Genomic DNA, 9,429 nt, shown 5'->3' with positions numbered 1-9,429 from the left:
AAGGCATAAACCTATGAAAAAATAACTAAAAAATTTATATTTATTAAAAAATAGAAAATAATGCCTTGATAATTTAAAACATGTGCCTGTCTTTTGCGTGGATTGCAAAAATCCTCTGAATTTCAAAGAAGAAACATCATTCGTACAGCAAACACAATTTTTAAAATGTATCTTCTCCTACCACCTCTCAGAAAAACCTTTTTAAAAAACATTAAACCACAAAACGAAAGAAAGAAAAGCAGAGAGGTAGAGACAAAAAAAAACCCGCAGCCAAAAGGGTAAAAGGCGAAGATAGCAAATAAAACCCGGGTCCGCAAATAAAAGTGTAACAAACAACATTTTTGCCAAGTTGTTTACGATGGTGCACCGAAGTGTATGTACCTGGTGCTGCTGTCTGTTGACTTTGACCAAACAGCGACCATCAGCGGCCACTTCCGGAGTATCCTTTTTCCCCGAGCAAAGGGAACACACGACACGGCGACCGGGGGGTTTCTTTCCATTTCTCGAAATTCGCGAGTAATGGTGCTTGTTGAAGAGTTTTGTTTCCCTTCCTGGAGGTAGGATTTTCCCTTTCCCTCTCTTTCTTTCGTTTTCACATCCGAAATTGCAAAGGAAAAAGTATTTTAAATTATGATAAATTTATGCAACGAGTATATTTGGATGATGAAAATTTCCGTTCCCCTTTGCGTTTTTCTACCTCGCTTTTCCGCCCCGGTCCGAGCATTTCTTTGTTGTCTTTTCGGAATGCAGAAATTGTCAAACATGTTGTTTAAGTAATTCATTACTGTGTACTTTTGTCGGGGCGCTTATGCTCCGGTGAGCCGACTCCGGTCCGGCATTGCTTGTGCAATTATAGCATTATGTCGCACAAAGGATGGTGGTGGTGGTGGTGTTGTTTAAAAGCAAATGTGTATGTGTCGAGTCGTGTCCACTGCGAAGAAAAATGTCGTCTCCTTGTGCCTCGACGCTTCCAGGTTTCTGTCACTCGCAATCTTTTTCCTTTGGTGGATGCATTTGCATAATGATGATTTTTCCGCTCATCTGAATCCATCTGGATGGGAATGATTTTTCAACACGAGCATGTACCATGGCCGGGATCGTTTGACAGGCGCATAATACTTGTGTGTGTGTGTGGGATCCCGCTCACAAGGCTATTGGTTGCGCTCTATTTCCTTTACCCAATGGAGCCTGAAGGACAGCGGGGGAGGGAAAGAGCTGGTGCGAGGGATGGAAGAGGCCCGAAGGATATAATGGATATGATTTATGATCGAAACTAACTTCAACTGACCGTTAACAAGCCGAGAAGGCAGAGGGAGGAAGGTTTGTTCCCATTTTCTTAAGTGAATCCCGCAAGCCAAGCATCAACACAACATTATCACATCATCATCATCATCGTCATCGAGACAGATAAATCCGGCACCAGCATTTTCGTTTGGGTCCTTCTACCGGCCGGAATGGTAGAATTCGATTCCCAGTCCCAAACCCCAATCGCGGGTGTCCATTTTCGTTCTCCGTAGCCAGTAAGCTTACCCGGAATTTCCCGGAAAAACCACTTTCTAGCGTGGTTTGAAGGAGTTGTGTGTCGTCTGGTGCGAGAAATGCTGCTGCTTCAAGTCCCAAAGCTTTCCGCCACTTCCGAGTGCGAGTGTGTGTGTGTGTGTCCTAACAAAGAAAAATAAATATCCCATCACTGCTGAATAATTCATGAAATTTTATTGCATCGAAACTGTTTCTCTCGCCGAAGTGAGTGAGTGAGTGGGTGTGTGTGTGTGTGTGTTTTTTTTTCGCTTTCCTTCTCAAGGGTCTTTCCGAACAAGGATTTTCCGTCTGGTTCGCATTTGAAACCCGCTGCTACACATTCCCAATTCCCGTCAATCGCTCGCAGGTTAATGTGCTTAAGTGTCCAATGCTCGCAAGGGAAGCTGATGCGGCTTCCGGCAATCCGGCAAGTTTGTTAACGTTTGGTGTTCCCGGCTATCCTGGGCCGAATGTCACAAGTCACTACCAGCAGCAGGAAAACTGAATGCAACAAGGATCTTTCGGCACCGGGATTACATGTACATACCATTACATTAATGATCCTCCGAACAGCGTCCCTTATCACACACCTTGGGTACGATGGGAAGAAAATGTATGCAAGGAAGAATCGCCCTGGGAATCGCTGCTTGCATCCAAAGAGATTTGTGTGTGTGTGTGTCGGATGTGTTTTATCTTGTTGCGCGATTGTGCGATAATTAATTCGAATTCGCTTAGCTGCTGCGGTTAATGACGCGGTTGTTCCCGGGCAGTGTCCCTCTCATTTTGGGTCATTTTTCTTTGACAGCTTTGACAGCAAGGGCGCGCGATTGGAGTGGTTCATTTGCAGAAGTACCCAAACTCCAAGGGCTTCTTCGATTGCTTGTGAAGAACGGTCGCTACTAGTGCACATGGTAGCCGGTACTTACGGCGCCGAAGATAACGAGCACACCCTTCGCGGAAGATTTTCCTCTCATTCTCAGAAACTCTTGTGATAAAAGGAAAAGCGGTTAGCGGTGGATGGAGCTAAGCGAGGAGGAAAAGCAAAAAAAGAAATTTAAATAACACTTACACTGCACAGACCACTAGACCTTTGGGTAAATATAAGTTTGCGAGAGAGAGAGAGAGAGAGAGAGTATCTTGATAGGTTCTACGCACGCAACATCGCACCTGAACGCCGGCTGGCTGGCAAAGTGCGAAGGGCGAAAGATCATGATACTTTTTCAAGATTTTCCTTAATAATAACGCCACCACCTGTAATTGGTTGCGTACGGTGTAATGTTTCATTTTTATCACGATGAAAAATCAGATGTCATACATCAAAAGCGTCTTGAGCCAGCAACACGACTACGAGGGTTGGGATGCAAATTTTATGATTATCAAGCGTTTCTTGATACTCTGACGGGTGGTGCTGATGTTGATGATGGTTGGGGTGTGTGTGTGTTGTTTGAAGACGTTATGTACAAGTGGGTTTTAATTAGTGGAAATGATTATTGCGCGACCAAAAACAAACTCAACCCCTTTCAAGTTGGATCGGTGGCCACAGACAGCTCGGCTCGGTTGCAGATGAAACGGTCGAAAAGATATTATTAGAAGTGGAGAAATACGAACACAAGCCCGGCTAGCTCAGTCGGTAGAGCATGAGACTCTTAATCTCAGGGTCGTGGGTTCGAGCCCCACGTTGGGCGCACAAGAAGATTTTTTAGTGTTCATTTTTATTCTATTTGATTACTTAATTCTTCCTCGTGCTTTTTGTATTTTTTTTGTCTCAAAATGTTTAAATAATTTAGCTTAGTTACGGATGAATATCAGTTCTCTGTTCTTTCTTGCTGATTTCCTATCCCTTATTTAATTTTGAATCTTTTGTGTTTCCTTTTATTTATTTTTGTTTAATTTTAAAGCTGTTATTTATTTTTTAGTCTTAATTTTATTGTCTAAAAATATTTTGATTTATTTTGTTATTTTCTGATAGTTTTTAAATTAATTGCCCATTGGGTTTTCTTTTTCCTATTTCTACTATTCTTTTTTTATTTGGTTTGTTGAGTTTATTTTTGGCTTTATTTGAAATGTATTTTACTGCTTGTTTTCTGCTCGCTTCTTCAATTTTACTTAATTTGTTTCAGCTTTTTTCTATTTTTCCTATTAGTTTTAAATTATTTATAAATGGTTTTTATTTTGTTATAATTTCATTCTTTCCTCTTTTCCTTCAGATAAAGTATTTTAATTTCAATTATTTTCTTTTACATTTATATTTTCTTTTACATACATTTTGCAACAGATTTATATGTATTTCGTTCAGGGTTTTTCTATTTTTTTCCTCTTGTTTATGGATTGATTTCCACCTCTTCTTTATTCTGCCATGATTTATTACACCCTTCCCATTCCGAAGAAAAAAAGTTTCGTTCGTCCTGCAGCATCGTCCCCTTTACGCTACGCAACCGTTTGTGACCAATAAATCTGCAGCAAACAAATTTATGCTCACTCTATCTTTATTGAATTAGAAACTATCAACCGGGCCATAGCGGCCTAGCCCGCACAGACGGGACGCACGTTTTATGGGTGTGTGCTAAGGAATAAAAAGCTTTTGAGAAGATTAGCAACAAAACCACCGTCAACCGTTCCATTCAATCCTCTGTGCGTGTGTGTTTCAGAGTTGGAGCCTGGTGTCCTTGGTTGCACGATTGAACGATTGTGCAGAATTAGGAGTTTTGTATTTGTTTCTTTTATGGTGGTGGCGAATGTTTCCGTGGGTTTTGTTTTTCTTCCGATAAATTTACAAACGACTTTAGGATTGCTTGAGGGCTCGAATGAGTGTTAGTGAGCCCCGTGCGCTTAATTAATTTGTGCTTATTCCTTATGCTCGGGGATACAATTTATTCGCTGCTCGACGGTTTACGGCTTGCGGTTGGCAGATTTCCATTGATGTTCTCTTCCCTTTTCCAACCCCAAATCCTCCCCATTCCACCCCAGGATTGGCTCACTTTTACGATCGACTTTGATCGTAAAATATAAAATTTTTATTAATCTCTTCGCGATGCCACCCTTGCTTAAACCCTGCGGCAACGAACGGCGCACCATTGCGTGAATAGTATGCATGGCGCGCCGCGATACGCTCCACCATGACCATGTGGCCGTATCGAAGTATTTTTATTCTCAGCCAGATTACTACACCGAAAACCGAGCGGCCCCCTTCTTTTCCCGGCTGATGTTGTTGGTTTGTTTTTTTGTTGTGTGCATTTTTAGCGGTGCGTTGTTGTGGTGCCTCTCGAAACAAACGCTTTACGAGCGGAATATTATCCTTCTAATTTGATTTTTATTTGCCATATACGGGCCGCCCCGGACTGCTGGCCTTGTTTGTACACCGAAAGTGCTGCTACTAGCTGCTTTACGAGTTTTCCCGAACGATTTTCCACCTCACCCCCCCCCCCCCCCTTTCCGTGAGAATCATTCTCACACACGGGCCGTAAAAGACGTCGTTTAACCTCTTTTTTAATTTACAGTAAAAATGGAAATATGAAATGAGCAATTGTCTGCTCGGGTTGGTTCCGGGCTGGGCTTATTTGTGTGCCGATGGTCGCGGCGAACACATTGCGCCAACCGTGGTGCATCTGATGTATGTGTGTGTGTGTGTTTTTTTCGAGACAAATTAAGACATAAAAATAAAGCCAGAACATTGCGGATAAACTTTGGGTGGAATATAAAACTAGTGAGTTTATAGGTTTTTTTCTGTGGTGAAAATAATGCGGGCCAAAAGGAGACCATTAACCATCGAAGTGGCTCATTTTGGTTTGTGGTCGGAAAACTACTCGGCATGAGGTTTGACTTTTTATTAGGTAAAGCGAGATTGTGTACATCTGCGTTGGGTGGTGTGTGAGCTTGGAAGCTTCTTATTTTATTTCTGAATTATTATACGTAGCAACGCCAACGGAAGGTACTCTCTTATTTCGCTAGTTGATTTCAGCTGTTTTCCTGTATGTTGCTCCGACTTTATACTTTCAAATGCTGTAATAATCTGTTCAAAGCTTAAGATGTTGACCCTTCGCAGCAATTGTCATAAAGCATATGATTTCTTGAAGTGTTTGGCTTTCTAACGACAGCCTTATTCTGACCAAAGTCATTTAACAAAATTTGGTCAATATTTGACAAATATTTAGATAATTTGCCGGTAATCCAGACCAAAATCCAGGGTAAATGAAATCATGAAATTCATCAGGGATCATGTTACGAGCGTAGCAGATGTTTGGAACCCCGAGAATGAAAACTTGAATACTTGGGGCCCCTAGGGAAATCTTCTCTGGCAGTCTTGATCATTTAGTTGGCCCCGTTCTCCATAAGGAACCTTGTATAATATTTTCACATGACCTTTGTCTTTGGCTCAGACAACAGAATCTTTGATCCGTCGAAAAATAGATGTACATCTGTAGGAAATAATCAGTTGGTCTTATATTTTCTTTAAACATTTCATTGCTTCAAAAATTTTAAGTAGCTAAAGGATATGATATCTATGTTTTAAAGCCTTATTTAAACCATCAAGAGTTCATCTTGCATGAATTAAATACTACCATCAGCCCAGTTCATCAACTTTCTTCGCGATTAAAGGGTCAGGACGAAATCACGCCTTGACAGTATTTGCCTTGGTATGCTTTATCAACTTCAACATCAGCCTTTCGACCCAGCAATGATCGTTGACTGACAGCAAAAAAACCCACACCGAAGTGTGATGTATACTTTTTCTAGCCTCACTTTCTTAACAGAAGGCATCAAACAAACCAAACCAAAAAAAACTGCTGAGCTTCTTAACAAAGCAAAAAAAAGGGTGACAAAAACCAAAAAATGGGATCAAAAATTCGATGGTGTAAAGTGACTACCCGGAATAGGCGTCTGGCGTCCTGAAGTTGTGCCTTATGTTTGTGAAGCCTCCATCTCGCAATACGGAAGAAAATAAGAAACACTTTACAAGGGATAGGATAAATTTGCATTTCGTTACACTTAAAACGGGTGGCTGCTAGCTAGGAAGGAAGTGAGTGAAGAAAAAAACCCCCTCCGGATTCGTCTAACCCAAACAGAAAAGTTTTCTGCTTAACGGGGTTTGTTGACAAGGTTCTGTGGCTGATGATGATGTGCGACAGTGATTGCGAAGGTTCAGCAGATCCTAAAGAGCATATTGACAGCAAAAGGAACGTGACTTTAACATGATGTTAGCATGCTTCGTTTTAATCGATATTTGTAGATATAAGACAATATCTGGTTGTTTTAAGACTTCTAGGTTAAGGTAGAGAATAGTTCGGCTTCGTTCTCCTGAAGTTTAAAAGACTTCTCCAACGTAACCCCTAAAAACTATCCCTACTTCAAAGGCACACGGTCGTATGTCATTTGCCCCACTGGACGACCGTAGATCGTTTTGGCGGCCCTGGTCAAGGTTCGTTTCCTTCGCACACTTATTATCCAACCGACCCGACGGGAGATCACGATCGTGCAACGCTACTTTTCCACTGATATCGATCAGTAATTGCCGATGTGCTGCGTTTGTCGGTCGCATCCACCGTTCCGGTACGGTGACCTTGTGCCTCGTACGCAAGGGACCACGCAAGGGAGCCAATGAGCCATCGTAAGAACCATATCAATCTACAGCCCTCCATCCCGCAATTTCTACCGTAAAGTGATCGTGAAATGTTTCCCAAAAAAAACCTCCCCTCCTGAAAGCTCCTTGGAGGCTACTTGGGCGATCGTAATCTCCCGATCGAGTGGAATAGAATGGGTCCCCCGCTACGGCTGTCCGCAACCGTGGCTCGGACTAAGTCATTTATTAAACGTCAGTCGCATTCGCCACTCATCGTTTCTTCCGGCAATTGGCACCTTTGGTCGGAAACCCGAAGACCCTTACCAACAAAAAAAGGGGACCAAAGACAAATGGTGACCAAAGCACCCAGGGGAAGCAACCGTATCATTATTAATTAAAAAATATATAATGCACACCAAGGCACAACAGAAAGGGACCAAAAGGGAAAGCGGGCTTGCACCTGCACCAGGCGGACGCGTGTGTCCGGCTGCCGAAGGACGCACATTTATCCCTGTGCGTGGCGTGCTATGTCCTGCGAGCGCTTCCGTCCTAAAGATCCGGTTGCGATCGAGGTCGACGACGGCTGCCAGCGCTTGCGATCGAGGTCATCGTACAGTGTGCCGAAGCAAGAAAAACGGAACCGAAAAAAGGGAGTATCCTTTCGGCGTTATCATCTTTTCGCTTAAGTGGCGCGCACGAGGGTTACGGCTAATGACGTAGATGGGACGGTTGTCTTCGATGTGTCGTCTTTAAAACTTAATTCCCTGCCCTTTCGGAGGATGAATGGGACGTTACGCCGCACAAGGATTGGAATGTTTCGTCGTTGTGCGCCTCATTCGCGGAGTGAGTTATTTCCTTTCGGGACGCTTTGTTTGCTTTGGTCCTGCCTGTTGGGATGATCGAGCTCGAGGTTCTTCCTCGAGGGTTGCGGTAATGTATTTCACCTGTTCGTAACGTTCAATTGAGAGCGTCGTTGAACGGTAGGTCGAGGACACACCGAGGACCTTTAATTGGGAGCACCGGAAAGTCGTTTTTCTTGTAATGCAACAGTTTAAATTCAAGTTTAAAAATTCCTATTATCGGTGCAATGGTGAACGTTGGCTAGATTATTAAAGAGTATTAGGTTAAGGTTGCGGTTAATTAAAAATTATGATTTGTCCTTATGATTTGCTTGAGTTTGCTAACGGCGGCCCGATGGAAGAGGTGACAATGGTAGGACCATCCATATTAGTAGCTCTTTTAAGATAATTTAATTTCTTATTGGCTGCTAGTCAGATCCCTTCAGTTCCAAAGTTCCAATGGAATATGAACGACTGTTGCATGGGCTTTTTCAACTTCGTGCTCGTCAGACGGGAATTTGGCAATTAGTTTAATTTTTTATATTAAAACATTAAATAAAACTCTGACTCCGAGACCTGATTACTCACTTAGGCAGCCTCATTTTAAATTCGGTTTCATTATTTTCCTTTCCCCCAAAGCGACTGTTGACGATCAACGAGCTATTTGGACGATGGTTTTCACTCAGCACTACATGTCAGAAGGTTTTATTGGCGCAATCAGGGCATTGCGGACAATCATGGTCCACGACGGATGCCAAAATCTCCGCTACGCACTGGCAAACCTACGTTTCGTTGGTGAGGACAAGCGCATCAACCTTAAACCATGTGCCGCCGCCGTGCTGCAGGTGAAATTAATTCGCACAACGCGCAGGAAATGCACTACACCGGTGCATCATCATCATCCTCATCACCGCTGCTGCGAAACAATAACAGTAATGTGCGGTGCAAATAAAGGAAAATATTATAGCCGAATGTGGCCATGAGTTTGGTTGTTTGCTGTCGGTTGCCTTTTGTGCAGCAGCATTTCCACCTGAAACAAATTGCCATTCGGATTCCGACTGGGGGTGGGGGGATGGAGTTGGGTGCAAAGGAAGGGAGGGTGTGTGGGGACAACATTGAAAATCGGGCGTCTCGGTGTGTGCAAGCCAGAACACGCGGACGCGCACACACACACGCACACGTACGAGAAAACAATGGCACCGTGGATGGACACAAAACGCCGCACGACACGCCGCAATGTTGTAAACTATGTTGCGTGCATTTGTTTTGTTATTTTCTCTTTCCCTTCCAGCCCACCACCTTTACCTCCCTTTTCCCCTCTTTCATCCCCAACACTTCCCAAGTGTACCTTCTCATCACCCCCATCTGCGATGGCCGGTCCGAGCCGCTGATGGGGAGGGATGCCATGCCGTGCAACACAATTTTTCTATAGAGCCATTTTGTTTCCTCGCTTGGTTGGCCAAGTAAAAATTTTAAATAGTTTTATATATTTTTTATTGGTGCTTTTTCTTTTCG

The 9,429-nt window shown here is 43.2% G+C and overlaps 1 non-coding gene across 1 annotated transcript; it reads left to right on the top strand.

Annotated features, from left to right (window-relative positions):
* The first annotated feature begins 3,130 nt into the window (after positions 1-3,130).
* On the top strand, positions 3,131-3,203 carry Trnak-cuu. The gene has a single exon. It is a non-coding gene; the product is annotated as a tRNA-Lys (tRNA).
* Positions 3,204-9,429: the final 6,226 nt, after the last annotated feature.

The sequence above is a fragment of the Anopheles stephensi genome, chromosome 3, assembly GCF_013141755.1.
Source record: "Anopheles stephensi strain Indian chromosome 3, UCI_ANSTEP_V1.0, whole genome shotgun sequence".
Lineage (NCBI taxonomy): Eukaryota > Metazoa > Arthropoda > Insecta > Diptera > Culicidae > Anopheles > Anopheles stephensi.
Note: the sequence above shows the minus strand (reverse complement) of the source record. Positions and strands in the feature narration are given on the sequence as shown.